Source organism: Sminthopsis crassicaudata, chromosome 3 (genome assembly GCF_048593235.1).
Source record: "Sminthopsis crassicaudata isolate SCR6 chromosome 3, ASM4859323v1, whole genome shotgun sequence".
In the NCBI taxonomy this organism is placed as follows: Eukaryota; Metazoa; Chordata; class Mammalia; order Dasyuromorphia; family Dasyuridae; genus Sminthopsis; species Sminthopsis crassicaudata.
The window spans coordinates 391,842,920-391,859,040 of NC_133619.1; the positions used below are offsets into that span (position 1 = coordinate 391,842,920).

The 16,121-nt window shown below is 33.8% G+C and overlaps 1 protein-coding gene across 24 annotated transcripts in view; it reads left to right on the forward strand.

The window, feature by feature from the left end:
• MBD5 (methyl-CpG binding domain protein 5) overlaps positions 1-16,121 on the forward strand; it is a 395,786-nt gene that overhangs the window by 254,606 nt on the left and 125,059 nt on the right. For all 24 annotated transcript variants that reach the window (XM_074302158.1, XM_074302143.1, XM_074302145.1 and 21 more), the window contains one exon: positions 15,337-15,468. The gene's annotated coding sequence lies outside the window, so the exon portion shown is untranslated. The remainder of the gene's footprint in view (positions 1-15,336; positions 15,469-16,121) is intronic.

A 16,121-nucleotide genomic window follows, 5' to 3' on the forward strand; every position in this document is an offset into this window, starting at 1 on the left:
TCAGAGAAATAAGAATGTCAAACATGAAGATATGTCATTTTGAATATACTTAAATTGTTTACTAATAAACAAGATAATTATAAATGAAGTGGGGGGCATGTGTGACTGCTACCAAACATTACAAGTTTAATAAAGCAAGTTGCAACATGTGATTTCACAGTGCTTTTTAGAAGTTCTAGTTTTAATGGGAAGAGAATCCAAGAGTTACAAGTCAAGTTCATTTTCATTTGAAAACTGATAAGCTGTCATTGAAACCTATGATTAGAATTGCAGAAAAAACTAGTCATATCAAAAGACAATTCTGCCTTTTAGGATGTGCTTCTAGTGCAACATAAACAAGACAAGTAGTGAATTCAAGAGGAGATGTTTGAGGGTATTAGAAACAAATTAAGGTTCATTTGGAGCTGGATATTGAAACAAGTTGGAAATTTTAATGGCTGTGCTTTTAGGCTTCAAATAAGGAATGATTTCATCAGTCTGATACTCTGTCTATTGTCAGATTATAATATAGTTATGCTGTCTCATTCTGTTTTCCTATACAAGCACCATATAAATCCACTGACTTTCTCTTTTTTTTTCTATTCAAATTGGCCCAGCTCATTGTCTTTAGGTGTTTGGTGTGTGTGTGTGTGTGTGTGTGTGTGTGTGTGTGTGTGTAATATATATTATTATATTATATTTATATATTATGTTTTATTTTTATATTTTATATTATATTATATATAATATTACATATAACATAAAACATAAATAATATATATTAATGGACCAATAAATTGGACTGACCTTCCAACTACATATCACATTCTATAAACATTCTTCATCTATTTAATATTTTTATGTTTATAAGATTAGATCAGATTCTTAAGGGCTTACAAATCTCATTAGGAGACTATAATATTCTTATACCTGATAAAATCAGCATAGTATCATCAGCCAACATGAGCATTTAAAACCTAGAAAATCTCTTTTTCATTTGGACTTTATTTATGAACTTCCCCAATGAAAGTGTCAGAGATTTTCAATGGGCATATACTCAATCACTGATTATACATGATCAGTGCATCCTTAAAGTAAATTATCTGTTATATGTTTAATGTAAGCTTGTATTCTCTTAAAATATTCAGGGAAGAAAAACCTTATTAGAGAAAGATATTTAAAGTTCTTTTTTTTCTTTTGTTCTACTAAACCAAATCTTTTTTTTTTAATCAATAAACTATTGAAGCTCATCTTCTTTAGGTTTTGCAGTAATTTCCATAAAAATAGATATGTAATATACCTACTTATTATTGTCTCATTTTCATCAACTGTATGTAATATCTTTGCAGATATTAGGCCTCATTTTCCTCATCAGTAAAAATTATCTCAGAGGAACCTTTTAGCTCTAAACCTATGATATTAAACTTTATAATTTTATTTTTTTCCTTTTTTATTAATTTTGTAATTATAACTTTTTTTGACAGTACATATGCATGGGTAATTTTTTACAACATTATCCCTTGCACTCACTTCTGTTCCGAATTTTCCCCTTCTTCCCTCTACCTCCTCCCCTAGATGGCAGGCAGTCCCATATATGTTAAATATGTTATAGTATATCCTAGATACAATATATGTGTGCAGAACCAAATTTCTTGTTGCACAGGAAGAATTGGATTCAGAAGGTAAACTGGGAAGAAAAACAAAAATCCAAACAGTTTACACTCATTCACCCTTCTCTGGGTGTAGCTGATTCTGTCCATCATTGATCAATTGGAACTGAATTAGATCTTCTCTTTGTTGAAGATTTCCACTTCAATCATCAGAATACATCCTCATACAGATTGTTGTTGAAGTGTATAATGATCTCCTGGTTCTGCTCATTTCACTCAGCAGCAGTTCATGTAAGTCTCTCCAAGCCTCTCTGTATTTATCCTGCTGGACATTTCTTATAGAACAATAATGTTCCATAAGATTCACATACCATAATTTACCCAACCATTCTCCAATCGATGGGCATCCATTCATTTTCCAGTTTCTAGCCACTACGAAAAGGGCTGCCACAAACATTTTGTCACATATAGGTCCCTTTCCCTTCTTTAGTATTTCTTTTGGATATAAGCCCAATAGCAGCAATGCTGGATCAAAGGGTATGCACAATTTGATAACTTTTGGGGCATAATTCCAGATTTCTCTCCAAAATGATTGGATTCTTTCATAACTCCACCAACAGTGCATCAATGTCCCAGTTTTCCCACAGCCCCTCCAACATTCATTGTTATTTGTTCCTGTCATCTTAGCCAATCTGACAGGTGTGTAGTGATATCTCAGAGTTGTCTTAATTTGCATTTCTCTGATCAATAGTGATTTGGAACACTCTTTCATATGAGTGGAAATAGTTACAATTTCATCATCTGAAAATTGTCTGTTCATATCCTTTGACCATTTATCAATTGGAGAATGGCTTGATTTCTTATAAATTAGAGTCAGTTCTCTATATATTTTGGAAATGAGGCATTTATCAGAATTTTTAACTGTAAAAATATTTTCCCAGTTTGTTACTTCCCTTCTAATCTTGTTTGCATTAGTTTTGTTTGTACAAAAGCTTTTTAATTTGATGTAATCAAAATGTTCTATTTTGTGATCAATAATGATCTCTAGTTCTCCTTTGGTCACAAATTCCTTCCTCCTCCACAAGTCTGAGAGGTAAACTATCCTCTGTTCCTCTAATTTATTTATGATCTTCTTTATGCCTAAATCATGGACCCATTTTGATCTTATCTTGTTATGTGGTGTTAAGTGTGGGTCCATGCCTAATTTCTACCAATACTAGTTTCCAGTTTTCCCAGCAATTTTTGTCTAATAATGAATTCTTATCCCAAAAGTTGGGAACTTTGGGTTTGTCAAACACTATATTGCTATAGTTATTCACTAATTTGTCCTGTGAACCTAACCTATTCACTGATTAACTGGTCTATTTCTTAGCCAATACCAAATGGTTTTGGTGACTGCTGCTTTATAATATAGTTTTAGATCAGGTACAGCTAAGCCACCTTCACTTGACTTTTTTTTTTTATTATTTCCCTTGAAATTATTGACCTTTTAAAATTCTTCCATATCAATTTTATTGTTATTTTTTCTAGGTCATTAAAATAGTTTCTTGGGAGTCTGATTGGTATAGCACTAAATAAATAGATTAGTTTAGGGAGTATTGTCATCTTAATTATATTCACTGGGCCTATCCAAGAGCACTGAATGTCTTTCCAATTATTTAAATCTGACTTTATTTTTGTGGCAAGTGTTTTGTAATTTTGCTCATATAATTCCTGACTTTCCTTTGGTAGATAGAGTCCCAAATACTTTATACTATAGACAGTTATTTTGAATGGAATTTCTCTTTGTATCTTTTGCTGTTGGATTTTATTGGTGATGTATAAAAATGCTGAGGATTTATGTGGATTTATCTTGTATCCTGCACCAAGTCATTTCTTTACAGCAGAATTTACAAAAGAAAGGGGGAAAGCATCTTAGCAAAACTAACCAACTTATCAGCTATGTTTTATAGGAAGGAAGGAAGATGCACTTTCTAACCCTTCTCTAAGGACTAATTGCTCATCATCATTTTCAGTTTTCTTTGTTAATTCCATTTACAATGGCATGTGCATTGTTTATAATGTCTCCCTATTTCTATTTATCTCCATTTCCCATATTTTACTATTGGGACATACCATTACATTTATTTAGCAAATTATATTTGTTTATTCCATAATCAGTAATCATTTACTTTATTTCAAGCTCTCTACTATGTCAAAAAATACAGCCATGAAAATTTTGGGATGAATGAAACAATTTTTATCTTTGACCTCCTTGATGCCTCTTAATGAGATTCCTGGGTCAAAGGGAACTGACACTTTGTAATGCTGGAGAAAATGATGCAAGATGGAGATTAGAGAGTATTTAATAATTTATTTAAAAGGGAGAGATGTACTGGGACCAAATGGATCCATAGTTTGATCCCAGGGCTGAATGAGACTATTGTCTCCAAGAATCCAGCCAACAATGTGAGTTCTCAATGACATATATACACATGGCGCAGATGCAGGGGGTAGACTGAGGCAAGAATGGAGTCAGGGTGCAGAGAGTGGGAACGGGACTGACAGGGAGGGGTAAGCCACTGGAGATGGGATGACATAGGATATGAGATGACATAATCAGGGAGAGGCACCCTAGACCTTTGGAGAGGCATTTTGATAAGAGGGTATCTGATATTCTGATAGCTTTGGATGGGGAGAGGCATTCTGATATTCTAAACCATAAGATCTTTTATCCTTATCAAATATTCTGATAAAGAGGGAGGGGTGGTTTTGCTGGACTGATCTGACAATTATAAACTGAAGCAGAACAATTAGGGGAAATGAGTCAGGAAAATTAGAGAAACTGAGTCAGGACAATACAAGAGAACTGTGGCATAACAATTTTTATCATAATTTCAAATTCTTTTCCAGAATTATTGAATGAATGCAATTTTTTCCTGCATTCTCCTGATATCTTCAAAGTTATTTCCACCTTTTGTCCTTTGCACATTTCCTGAATGTAAGGTTAAAACATAGGAGTTATTTTTTATGTATAGTTTTCTTATTAATGACTTGAACTAGTCCTTCATATACTTTTTGGTAGTTTATAATTGTTTTGAGAACTCTTTATTCACATTCTACAAATTTTTTTCATTCAAGTTTTCCTTTTAGTAGATGCATTGATTTTGTTCATATAATGTCTTTTCAATTTTGTGTCTGTTTTGTATAGTTTGTACCACTTTATTATATCTTAGCTTAGGAAAATGGAATAGAATTTTGGAATGCAAATATTGCCAGTTAGATAATAAAAATAAGTTATTAACTCAAACTAGTTATGTCTTCTGAATCTTAGCACTGTATTTCTTATTGTTCAGTTGGACTCTTCATTACTGCATTTGGGGTTTTCTTGGCAAAGATATTGAAGTGCTTTGCCATTTCCTTCTCCAGCTCATTAAACAGATTGGGATTCTGAGGGAAACAGGGTTAAGTAATTTGTCCACTGTAACATAATCGGTAAATGGTTAAGGCCAATTTGAACTCAGGCCTTCCTAATTTCAGGCCTTCCTGATTTCAGGCCTTACACTCTATCTACTGTGCCACCTAGCTGCCCAGCATTTTACTAAGTCATTACAAAAAAGTATCTAGTAGTAAAACCAACAAGTTGATATTTCCTTCATTAGTGTTTCAGTTTCCTTTCATTTCTTTAAAGAATAAGATTACCCTGCCAGAAAATCTTTCCAAACATGAAAAAAGCAAGATTCTAAACAAAGAAAATAATATTGTGCTGGAACTCTATCTTCCCAGAAATAAGCCAGAGTCAGGAGTCAGGATCACTAAACGTCTTTATTCTTCATCTTTTACCGTTACCCTCCAACGCCAGGTCACTAGTGCAAGAGAGCATGAGTTCCACCACCCAAGTTTGTCCTCCTCCTCCCACACTTCCCTCTCTTTGTCTCACCAATCAAGTCAGCACAGAACAGCTGGGGAGGGTCAACCTTCAAACAAGTTAATAGGGAACTGTCCAATTGGCAATTAGTCTCACGTGCTTCATTATCCAAGTGCATTGCTCAGTTCTAGCCCTTTATAATATTGTAATATTCATTAACTAATAAAACTTGTTATAGCTATCTCTCAAGCAGACATGCTTGCCACTGTAGCTCAACGGGATAAACAGGTGTCAAAGGGCAGGGGAGAAACTTTCTCAAGATTCTCCTGAGCAATTGTGTACATGTGAATGATTTTATTATTTATTTTTTTATTGTTGTCTTAATGCATATATATTATGTTTTTGCCCTTGCATTTACTTTATATGTTGACTTAAATTTTTAAAGGAAAAAAATGAATTAATTTTTTAATTAGCATACATTTATCAAATGCTATTTTTTTTTTTTTTTGGCTGAAGCAATTGGGGTTAAGTGATTTGCCCAGGGTCACACAGATAGGAAATGTTAAGTATCTTCGGAAGGATTTAAATTTAGATCCTCCTGACTCCAGGGCTGATGCTCTATTTACTGCACCACCTAGCTACCCCAACAAATGCTACTTTTAAAAATTAAGTATATCAGAACACTTTTGTGCCATGTAAAATATTTTATTTCATTAATTTCTATCTCTTAATTTATTAATTTTGAGCACTTTTTTCTCAAGTGATTTTCTCAGTTGATATTCTCACTTTCAGATTTAATAATTATTTCTATTTTCAGTAATTATAGCAGTATTTATTATTGTTAATAGTAAAAGATAAATTATGTCATTACTTTGTTCCTGGACAAGCTTCTTATTTGGACTTCTTGCTGCCAGTATCTTACTATAACAGTACATTTTACATAATGATTCTACATTAATTTTCTTAAGATACAGCTTTGATCATCTTACTCACCTGTTCAAGGACCTTCAAAACAATCTGAAATAGAAATAGAAATCCTTGAAATAATCGATTAATAATTGCATTGTACTCTGCTGTGGTCAGGATTTCTCCCACATTCTCCAAATATCGGATGTTGAATTCAGTTCATTTCTGGGATTTAAGCAATGATGAGCTTTGAGTTCATGTTTATATGAGATCTTTTAAGGAAGATAGGAATATTGGCTTGAAGGAAGCTCTCTTCTGCTTTCCCATTTGCTCTAGAGGTCATCTGGGGTTCCTTCTGATTCTGAAATTTTGTCATTCTATGGCTTCCTGATGTCTATGGGACAAATTCAGATTGTTTCATCTGGAAATTAAGTCCTGTGATAGACTGGTTCAAATATTTTTTTTTCTGATATTATTTCTCCTTTTCCATTAGTCACTTTAGTTGATCTATCCCTGAAAATATACTTTGTGCTTTTCTGTCTGTATGGTATTTAATTCATCCTACCTGAAAGTCCTCTTTCAACTGTGAAATCCTACCTGTTCTTCAGTCTACTTTTCATCTTCTATCTTCTTTGAATCAAATACTGGATCACCAAGAGCCCATGGCAAATGGTCCTTCTTTTGAATTTCAGGAGCACTTACTCCCTGTATCACTTCTTTGGTTGCTTACATTTTACTGTTGTTCTCAGTTTTATTTGTGCAGTTCTTCTGTATTCAAATAGTTTGTCTGTTATTAGAGAATAAGCCCTTCATCTTTTGCTTTTCATACTCTGCCCTTTTATACTTTCTTAATAACCTCAATTATTTGAAACTGCAATTGCCATCTCTTTCTTCCTACTTTTGTTTACCAGTAGATTCATTTACTCTGCCTTTTCTCTCCTTAAACCCTGAAAACAGAAACAATCTACTCCCTAAATACTCTATCTTTCTAATTTAAGTCAGTGAAGATCATTTGTTTTTTTTAGGGATACCTGTTTCTTCTCTTTTAAAAGGTTACATACAATTTCTTACAGATTTGTCTCTTTATAGATTTCTCTTGATTTTCCATTTTCCATTCAGATTCCTATTGCAGTTCCTATTCAGGTCAAGTCTTTTATCAGAAATGTTTAATAATCCTCCATTCAATTAAAGATCCTTTTTTGGGGGGGAGGGGTTGATTTGAGAATTCTACTCAACTTTGTAAAATAAATTGCTCTTTTTCATAAACTTCAAATTTTTGCTTTTTGCAGTATTGTATTCCAATATCTCCTCTTATTTTTGGTAGAAGTTATCAAGGCTTTTTTGAGAACCCTCCTATCTTACTACCCACATATAGCAAGACTGCTGGTCACTCTTTTCAAAGGCCTTTCTCTGATTTGTTTGTATGCTATGGCACTGGATTTGCTGGCAGCCTCCTTTCTTGTTGCCCAGAGGATGCTATCTGACTTTTTTGTGCAATTCTTAGAGAGAAGAATTGAATTTCTGTGGTTTATCATTAAATTTATAGCTAGCACTTACAGAGTTCTTTAGGGCTTATAAAAGAAAGATCCTTAAAAATGTTATCTCATTTTATTCTCACAACATCCCTGATATATAGACACTATTGCCATGCCCATTTTAACCAAAAGGAAACTGAGATACATAGAGATTTAGAAGTTAAGTCGACTTGCTGAGGATTTTGCAAGTGTTAGGTCTTCCTGACCTCAGGTCCTGTGCTCTATCCACTGCATCTGCCTTTCTTGATGATTATTCACTGGGATATGAACTTTAGGGTTTTGCTGATATAGATATATAGGAAGTGAGTTGTCTGTCTCAGGCATTCAGCTTGACTGAAAGAAAGGAAATGTATTTCAATTACTTATTGTATGTCAGGTGCTATGTAAGTGCTAGAATACAAAAAAAAAAAAGTAGGACAGAAGATTCTGGGAAGATGACAGAGTAGGTCAGCAAATTTAATGCTTTCCAGTTTTCTCCCACAAACAGAACATATTTGTACCTTGTGGCGAATATGGACCGGTAAAAAATCAAGAATACTTGGTGCAGAACAGGGATCCTCTTGGTATAATCCAAGAAGATCCAAAGAAAGCCCCCAGACCTGTATTTAACTCATGTGGCATGCAGACACCTCCAGATTAGCTCCACAGAAACACCAAGAGGGGACCCCAGAAACTACCTGAGTATAGCTGAAGCATCAACAGGAGCCATAGAAATTTTCATCTCCTGAATTATTTGTAGAGTTGGACTTTAAGTCTGGGAATGAAATGGGTTGTGGTCCCTTTAAGAAACTGCATTTGTGATTCCTTTCAGATTGATTTGTGATTCCTTTCTGATTCCCACCCCCTCCTGGCTGGCGTTATCAATCCAGGATGCCAGGGCCTTTGATTCATAAATCCTGGTCAAAAGCATTCCTTTGAATTTCAGTAGAAGATCCAGGATTGTCCCAGCCCCCATTGGATCTGAGCCAACTTGGCCTCTCCCAGCTCCCATTCTAATGATCTGCTTGAATTTCCCAACCCCCACCAAACAAATTCTAATCCTACCTGAAACCAAGTGAGGAACCAATTTGGGACTCCATCCATAGGCCCCCTTTACTTAATCTCTCATTATAAAAAGAGCCAAAGTAAAATCCTCTCTTTGCAGAGGTTCCAAACATGCCAGCTATGCCATGCTTGGCATCCCAAGAAGCCTCTGCCCACTGGAATACTCTTTTCCAGTGCCGTTTTCTCTTTACCCTCACCTATTTTCTAACCAAATGTTAATCTTATTTCCAATCCCCGTAATCAATCTAGGTTTTTGAGTCTGTAAATTCCTTTTCAGAGAACCTCTGGGTCGCCAGAAGGGAGCTCCCAAAACTCCCTACTCTTGCACCAAAACTACCTTGAACCCCGAACCTGCCACTAGACCTCATTTAACTTCCTGACCACCAGAAACCTCATTGGGAAGACTGAGGGAACCTCCGCTGATTAGCAATACCAGAACCAGCTGTGCTGCAGAGACTCTGCAGAGGAGGAACCAGCTGTGCTGCAGAGACTCTGCAGAGGAGGAACCAGCATTGAGAGCCGAGGCAGTGGGGCAGAGACATGGGCTGTGGGCAGTTGCAAGAGTGGGGAGCTTTTGGTTTGGAGTTCCTGGTCAGAGGGGAGAGTTGAAGTGAAGCCAGAAACATTATCCCCCGTTAATCCACAATTAGAGATGCTCACTCCAGTATTTCTCATTTTTAAAAAAATGAACTGACAAAGGCAAACAACTCAGATCCTAAGCATACAAACTTACCATAGGAATAGGGATTCATCTTCAGAAGACACTGAAATTTAAAAAAAAAAAAGCTTCTTTCACATAAACGAGTATATTAAATGACTTCCTACCCAGAGAGAATTTATAGAAGAACTCAGAAAAGAATTTAAAAATCAAATGAGATACATTGGGGAAACACTGAAAAAAAAAAATCTGAGAAGTTATATATGTATGTATATAATAGATTTCTGTGCTTAACTATAGCCTGCTTGGGAAGGTGGGGGATGTCAGGAAAGGGGGAAAATAAATTTTAGAAGAAAAAAAAAATCAACTAAAGTGTAGGCATACAAACATACAAATGCAAGAGTTCCTGTCTCACAAGGCTTATATATTCTAATAGTAAAAGAAAACATATATAGAGGAGTAGTAGCAATGAAGGGCTATTTTCATCTAATACATCTAGGAAATGGTGAGTACAATTTACTTTTCAGGAATAAGTAGGGTTGATTTTATTACTGTTTCTAAAACTTGGCATAACAAAATAAGAGTAGGAGATGGGGTATGTGGAGAGCTGGAATCACACATTCTTATGATAAGTCAGGGTCTGGTCTAGCTATGGAAAACTCAACAGTGAGGAGCCCAGGACAGGAGCTGCAGGAACACATTAGAGGGAGATACAATCTACAGCTAGGAAGTATGGTATAGATGCCAGAGATAGAAAGTACCTCATCACTTTTGATGGCTTCAAATCATCTGGTTCAAGATTCTAAAAGTACTGGCAGGTAGAATTGTCAAGTCATTATCAGTGACCAAAAATAAATGAAAAGGGGAGAGTCTTCCGGTATGACTTGAGAAGGACAGATGTCCCAGTTTTGAAAATAGAAAAGGAAATGGAGTTGACAAAATCCAGACATGCCAGTGGATGGGACTTCAACTCACTGAGATAATTTATCTAGATTTTACTCCAATATTTGGTAATGGAGCTCATACTATTTTTGTAGAAAATATGGAATGATTTAGACAAAGCAACAATATAAAATGGTGTATTGAAAACTAACTGAATATCTGGTCTCTAAAAGTAATAATGAATGTTTCAATTTCAGTTTGGTAAGAGGCCTCTAATGGAGTGCCTCAAGGATATGTGCTATTTAACATTTTTATCAGTAATTTTATTATGAGTATAAATGATGATCATTCAATAAATTAGCTTTTTTAAGTATATAGAATATGCTATGTACTGTACTATGCAATGTGAATACAAAGACAAATAAATGAAATAATCCTTGTAGTTGAGAAGTTCATATTCTGTTGGTGGAGATAACGTGTACATATATAAAAATTTGCAAAAGAAATTCAAGGCTCAGGGTAATTTTTTTTTAAATTTTTATTTTATTTTATAATTATAACATTTTTTTGACAGTACATATGCATGGGTAATTTTTTACAACATTATCCCTTGCACGCCCTTCTATTCAGATTTTTTCCCTTCCTCCCCCAACCCCCTCCCCCAGATGGCAAGCAGTCTTATATATGTTAAATATATTACAGTATATTCTAGATACAATATATGTGTGTAGAACCGAATTTTTTGTTGCACAGGAAGAATTGGATTCAGAAGGTAAAAATAACAGTTTACACTCATTTCCCAGTGTTCCTTTTCTGGATGTAGCTGATTCTGTCCATCATTAATCAATTGGAATTGGATTAGCTCTTCTCTATGTTGAAGAAATCCACTTCCATCAGCATACATCCTCGTACAGTATCATTGTTGAAGTGTATAATGATCTTCTGGTTCTGCTCGTTTCACTCAGCATCAGTTGATGTAAGTCTCTCCAAGCCTCTCTGTATTTCTCCTGTTGGTCATTTCTTATAGAACAATAATATTCCATAACATTCATATACCATAGTTTACCCAACCATTCTCCAATTGATGGACATCCATTCATCTTCCAGCTTCTAGCCACTATGATCATCTGAAAATTGTCTGTTCATATCCTTTGACCATTTATCAATTGGAGAATGGCTTGATTTCTTATAAATTAAAGTCAATTCTCTGTATATTTTGTTATTTCTCAGGGTAATTTTTAGTGGGAGATGGAAGCAGCTATGGGACTCAAGAAAGGCTTCTTTGAGCCGAGCTTTGAAGAAAACTTAAGGATTCTCTGCGGCTGGAGAGAAGAGGGAGAGCATTCTAGGTGTGAAAGACAGCTTGTACAGAGAATCTAAAGCTAGAGATAAAATGATTATGTGCAAGGAGCAGAGAAAACCATTCTGAGTGCCAGAATGATTGAAAAAGAGGAGGAATATATAAAAAGTCTAGAAAGATAGGCTGATCCTTAATTGTTAAAGGCATTCGTGCCAAAGAAAAAGGCCAGTTTTTGGTCCAGGAGGGATAGAGAAGGGGATAGAGAGTTAATGGCAGATCTGTGCTTTAGGAATACCTCTTTGACAGTTCAGTTAATGAGATGTTGATAAGAAATATGGCTGAGATTCTGCAAGACTGGAAGGATCCAAAAATCTTGATAAGACAGAGTATCAGACTGGTTTTAATAAGATGAAAATCAAGAAATCCTTAAAGTTCCACACATTGGCTCAAAAAAATCAGTTTCATAAGTACAGGATAGCGAAGACAAGATTGGAAGTTTGTATGAAAGAAATTTGGGACTTTAGTGAACTGCAAAAAATATAAATCAGCTGTGTTCAGTGCCTACTAGAAAATGAACATGGCTTTGAGCTTCTTTAAAAGAGGCATAGTTCCCAGAAGTAAAGATATAATTGGTCTGCACTGGCAAGACCACATTTATAGCATTACATTATATTTTTAAGGACTTGAAGGGCAAACAATTTTATGAAAGTATTAGGAGACTAGGATGAAGGAACTGGAATGTTAAGAAAACACTAAGTAGTATGAGAACTCTCTCTCTTCAAGCCTTTAAAGTATTGTCATTTGGAAGTAACTAGCCTTTTTTTTCCGGCCTAAGAACAAAACCAGGAGTAATGGTTAGAAGTTTAAAAAAGGCATTTATATTTGTTAGGAATAATCTCCTAATAGAGTTATAAAAAATGGAATGTGCTACCTCAGGAGTCAATGTGATGGATATATGGACCAAATGATGCTGTACTTGTTTGAGATGCTGTTGAAGTTTGGTTTGGACTAGGTAGCTATGGAGATCCCGTCCAGCTTGAAAGCTATTATTTTTGTGAAATGATATCATTACTTTCAAAGGACTTACTTGCTTATCTCAACAATACTTCTAGCACAGTACCTTGTACATATTAAGCAATCAATAAATATTTATTGAACTAATTATACACTTCATTTAGTAATACATAGTATATTCCTAAAGATGACCACAGTGCTCTACGCAGTAACTAAAATTGATTTGGTTTTTTTTCTTGTGTTTATAATGCCTACATTTAAATGGTTTATTTTTCAAGATTTTTAAAGTAATGATTTTCATTTTCTAACACTTTTTAAATGTCAGATGTGCTTAAGATGGAAACTGTAAGAGTGATTACTGTGGATATAGATTGTAGAAAATGAAACTGGTCATTTCACTCAATGAATGTTAGAAAGTCTTCTATAATAATTCTAATTTAGAAAGGTTCTTGGGAGTATGATATCATAAGGGTAGGTTTAGAATAGTCTTTTGAAATCATATAATTCATTCTCCCTTTTTTAATTCTTTTGTTGTATTAATGATTTTTAAAAAAATTTTAGCAGTTATTTTCCAAAATGCCCTCCTTTATAACAAAGAAAATGTTAAACAAAATCAATCAACTTGACAGCTGTATTTGACCAAATGAGAAAAATTCTGTGGCATGGCCCTATTTTTCTGTACAGATAAATAAGAATGACATTTCATTATGTTTTACTATACTGTATTGGTCATTATATTTACTCAGGGTCCAGTTTCCTGTCAGTGTTACTTTCATTTTCATTAATGTAGTCATTTTAAGTATTATTCTTCCCATTCTGCTTACTTCCTTTTCAGAACATTCATACAAGTCTTCTGTTCTTTTCTGAATTCCTCATATTCATCATTTCTATTACATGCATATACCAGAGATTTTTGACCACCAATTTATCCTTCAATTGATGGGCACTTACATTGTTTCCATTGTTTGCTATCATTTAAAAATGCCTACATTAACATTTTACTATGTATGTCTTTTCTGTCTTTGTTTTCCTTGCAGTACAGTAAGATCACTGATGCAAAAAATATAAACAGTTTAGTGATTTTTCTCACAAAAATCCAAATTAGTTTGGAATGTTTGGACCAAGGCATAGGTCCAGGAGCTATATATTTTTGTAACTGCCTTTCCATTTACCCTCTACCACTGACTACTTCAGTCTTCCAACATCTTTTCTATTTTGATTAGTATAGGGTGAAATTTCAATATTAAATTGTTTTTCTTATTATTACTGAGTTGGAGCTTGTTATCATATTGTCATTGATAATTGTAATTCTCCCTTTCCAGATTCTTCAAATCCTTTGACTGTCTATCTGTAGAGGAATAACTTTTGTTCTTAAATATTTGTATCATTTCCCTTCAGATACAATATCATGTTACAGGATCTTTAAAAGTTTTCTAATTGAGGTGTTTTTCCCCTTTCTTCTTACTTTAATTTTCTTTATACAAAAGATTTTTAGTTTTATAGAGCTCAAATTATCTATTTTATGTTTTGTGTTCAACTCTAGCTTGTTTGGTAAATCTCTTTTAATTGTTTTTAATAATGTGACCATGTATAATTATATCATTGTAGATTTATTATTTATGTAAACTTAGGTGGTTCAAAATGATGGTTTAACTTCATGCCTGCCAAATTGCATTTTGATTTTTTTCCTCAATTTTTGTTGAATAAGGAATTTTTTCTTCCAGTAGTTTGAACTCTTTCAGCATCCTTGTTTTAAAGAAGAGTGAATTGAGGCTTGTCCATGTTCACACAGGGACCAAGTTCACTGAGAGTATATTCCAAATTGTAAATCCTGTTTATAAAATTTTGATATGATGAAAGTCAACACAAGAAGATATTTTAACTCCTAAAAATCTGACACATTTATGTTTTTTATAGGACACAAAATTATCCCCTGGTATTTCTCCAAGTTGGCCATGATAACCTAAAGTGACTCATACTCCACATACTCCATGAGGATGATCCTTTTTCTACTATTCCTTCTCAAATGCTTCTCAATCCACCTAGATAATTACTATTTGAGGCATTCAAGAATGCAATGAATGTAAAAATTCATAGACTATGTAAACCATTATTTTTCTTAACTACTTTATGCCTTTCCAATTTTAATATGTAACTGCAGAAATTTCTGGTCTTAGTTTTAAAGTCTTATTAAAAATGTGTCATATTTTATAAGACATGAAGTGAATTGTGCTTTTTCTTCAGATGCCCCTAATGTGTAGGGGTAATGAAACAATAGGGGAGGGAATATGTACTTGTAGAAATGAGAAGAGAGAGAGAATGAGGAATGATTCTTTTATAGACCATGTTAATTGTTTTTATATTTGTTAATTTGTTAATTGTTTTACTATACTTAATTTCTTTATTGTGTCATTATTGAACTTCTTGCCAATAGCTTATTTCTGTTTTATAAATAAAAAGTAATAAATAGTTCAAAGTCTTAGTGAAATTTTCTAAATTTGAAAAAATATCCTTAAATGAATGTGTACTTTTTTTGTTTTGACCTTTTTTTTTGTATACAGGAAAAAGAGATGCTCTCTTACTATATAGGCCAGGAATTATAAAGATATTATAAAACATTTGAGAGATTTGATCTCCCTGGTGAGCAGTGGACCTTGGAAGATTGGTTTGGGTTCATCAGTTCCTTTCCTGAGGTAAGTATAGAATTCTTTTCTCTCTGTCTCTTTCCCTCTCTCTCTCTCTCTTTCTCCCCTTGCATTTTGAACATATATATTTGTCCTCTTTCTCAGAATACATTTGATTTTCAGTTAATATAAAAGACATTTGACTACTGCAGTTAAAAAAAAAAAGATGTTATCAAATAGACAAAAATATTATTCAATTAATTCTATAGTCACTTGTTACAATCCTTTATGCCAGTTATATGCTGAAGACTCTACCTAAATCTTTGACTTCCATTGGTGGTAACAATATAGCAGATATCAGAATGTGTCATTAAAGAAGGACACAGTTCCACCAAAAATAATAATTAAATATATGCCTCTATTTTAAACACATTTAATTAATTTAAAATTTCAATTTGTATCAACAAAAGTAATGCCTGTATCATGGATCACAAAGTTAATAGCACACTTTTGTTTAGTACCTAATGATACGTAAATAAGTGCTATATTCCACTAAAAACCCAGTTTTCTTTTCCACCTATTATATATAATGTGGCATTATATTTGTATGCTGTATATTATTATACAAATATAATGCCACATTATATATGTAGCATACTTATAAACCTTGAAAAAACATTAGCTGTTAGACTTCCAAATGAGTTACTATGACTATTTCCTCA